Source organism: Lathyrus oleraceus, chromosome 2 (assembly GCF_024323335.1).
Source record: "Lathyrus oleraceus cultivar Zhongwan6 chromosome 2, CAAS_Psat_ZW6_1.0, whole genome shotgun sequence".
Lineage (NCBI taxonomy): Eukaryota > Viridiplantae > Streptophyta > Magnoliopsida > Fabales > Fabaceae > Lathyrus > Lathyrus oleraceus.
The window spans coordinates 458,321,529-458,324,365 of record NC_066580.1 but is presented as its reverse complement, the minus strand read 5'-3'; the positions used below and the strand labels follow the sequence as shown (position 1 = coordinate 458,324,365).

General features: G+C 28.2%; 1 long non-coding RNA gene across 1 annotated transcript; it reads right to left on the bottom strand.

Annotated features, from left to right (window-relative positions):
* Nucleotides 1-1,829: 1,829 nt before the first annotated feature.
* Nucleotides 1,830-2,291, bottom strand: LOC127120354 (uncharacterized). The gene is made up of 2 exons (XR_007803185.1): nucleotides 2,067-2,291; nucleotides 1,830-1,989 (listed from the first exon to the last, which is right to left on the bottom strand). It is a non-coding gene; the product is annotated as an uncharacterized LOC127120354 (long non-coding RNA).
* Nucleotides 2,292-2,837: the final 546 nt, after the last annotated feature.

The window sequence follows — 2,837 nt, the reverse complement described above, 5'->3', positions numbered from 1 at the left end:
TCCAACTTAATTGGACTGATGAAGGGAATGGAAGTGTTGATAAAAAAAAAAGGTGAAGTTCATTGGTAAGGGTAAGCATTTTAATTCTGATGAAATTTTTAGTGTAGACATGTTACTTGAGGATAAGAAACAAAGTAAGTTTGGGGTTGTGATGACATTCGGTCATTACATAGTATTTCCGAGCAATTTTGGATAAAATCGGTAGAATTATGAGCAAAAGCCATGAGAAAATGTGAAGAAGTGAGCAAAAATAACAAAGATGAAGAAAGTTGGTACTTAGTGGAAATTTGGAGAAAAGGAAGAAAATATAAAAGTTTTTCCATTGGTTTTCTCGCGCTCGTGATGCTCTCATCGTGGGCGTGATGGCATCACATTGCAAGTGCGATGCAGGGTAATGCAGTCGTGATACCACAACTATCTGCCACGCGCCAGCTGCTATAAATATGACTTTTTGCCATTTTTTTAGAGTTCAGAATTTGAGATAGAAAGTGACGGCTAAAGAGGTTTCGAGAACCAAATTAGAGAGCATTGGAAAGCATATTTTCTATTGATTTTGATGCACACTTGTTATCAACTCATGGTAATTGTTATTGTCATTATGAGTAGTTAAGTTGATTTAAATTAGGTCAGTTGAGATGAATCTAAGTGTATTTTGTTGCATCATATGATTGTTTGATATTATTTGAATTCCTTTATGTTATATTCATTATTTAATTGTTCTTGTGCTTAATGTTGTTTGTGTGTTGACGAGTGCGCAAATTGATATCATATGAGTATAGATTATTGATTGTAAGTCCGATCTGAATTAGGATAATTAGTCAACTTAGTAACTAATTAGGAATATGTAATTATACGTCGTGGTTTTTGAATTAACGAACATAAAAACGTCTAATTTAACTCTGAATTGATCTAAGGAATTAGAGAATTATTATCTAAATTAATGACTTGTACACCAAGGAATTGGGTAAAGTAGTCTTATTAATTCGCCGTGAGATTATAGTTTATTCGTAATTCTTATAATTATGTGATTCAATAAAAAGATCTAATCATCTTTCAAATCGCTATCAAAAACCTCCCATTTATTAAGTTTTAATCGCACAGTTATTTTTTTTTTTAATTTGCAATTCATATGGAGATGAATTATTTTATTAATGAGACAAATACACTTGTAATGTTATGTTTTCAATACATGTCATAATAATGATTACTGTTAATTGTTTTTTGCGCAGGAGTATGATGTGTTTTTAGTTATGTTGGATTAGTTTTATTTTTTAGGATTATAAAAACTTCAGTTTGTTTATAAATATTATTCTTTTTACAATTAAAAAGTTTTTAATTTAATTTTAATACATTTTAATCTCACAAAATGAAGAAACAAAATAGAAAAATACAATTTAATCATTCAACAAATAAATTAAGTAAAATAAATAAAATATAAAAATACTTTTAATCATCTTAAAATCATATAACACAAGTGCATCTAAAATTTCACTATTAAAAAAATTACTTTTGAGAGTTACAATATACTTGTTAATTTTCAAGTTTTAACAATAGGAGCAAAGGTTGATTCTAGTCAATGAAAGTAAAAATAAAACTAAAACAAAATAACAAAATCTTAGATATTAAAACACGTAATCTCCTTGAATGGAAAATAACTAAAGTTTGTCAGACCATATTCTAATTTGGACAAAAAACCATGCGAAGAACAAAGAGTAGGCTCATGCGTTTCACACTGGAAATAATGCATCGGAAACGAAACTCGCTCATGAATCCAATTTCAAAATAAATAAATAAAATTTTAAAATGTAAAATCAATATCATCATCCATATTAGTAAAAATATTCGACAAGTATTATTTAAATCAATATTAAATATAAATAATTATAACATACATCTGATAATTATACATGGAATTGAAATTCGATGGAAATAATTCAACAGCACAAGTAGTCGAAGAAACCCCCAGAACAGTCATAACAGCAAGAACAACTGCATCAAAAAAAAAACACAATTCAATAACAACAATTGCAATTATTATTACAAATTGAATGAAGTGAAGAAATTACCAATCGTTGATGATCTTGTCTTGTGGATCATCATCTCCGGCGGTGGCTGAAGCATCAACGGACTGTATTTGAGGAGGTTCCATCGCTTTATTCTTCGATGATTCTTTCGCTCTCGCTCTATGAATATGACAAGTGAAGTGAAGTGGATAGATAAAAATTCACGTGAACGCGTATTCAAAACATGTCACGCCGTTACGTATGCCAAAATAATCAATGCCCATTCTTAATTTCTTATGCCCAAATTATTAAATGTTTTCCTTTTATTTACAAGAAATTAAATATATTCCTAATTTGTAATTTATTTTATTAATTTATTATGTTTCATTAAATAATATTTTATTTGGTGTTTTAAATATTTTTAAGTTTTAAATAAAAAATTATTTTTTTACTCAAAAATCAATTTGTTATTATCTCCACTCTTTTCGGCCTCATTTTAGAAGCTAAATCCAGAGCATTTCTTGTTTTTATTGTTATAATTATCTTTGCTGATTTGAAGATTTTCCTAAGTTTTACCCATTTTATACATGTCATGCATATCCATATTATCAGGGTAAAGCTTACCTTTATCTTTATTTTTATTAGAAGTAATTCATATTTATTAGTTGTACTATTTTCTTAGCCCCTAAGTTTGTTAGAGGGTATTTTAGTATTTTATCCTATTCTAGTAACCCTAGTTTTAGCTTATAAATAGGGTGACAATCATTGTAACTTTTATCATGTTTTGTAGCCGTCATTCTCTTAATAGAATATTTTCGTTCATCATTCATTCTA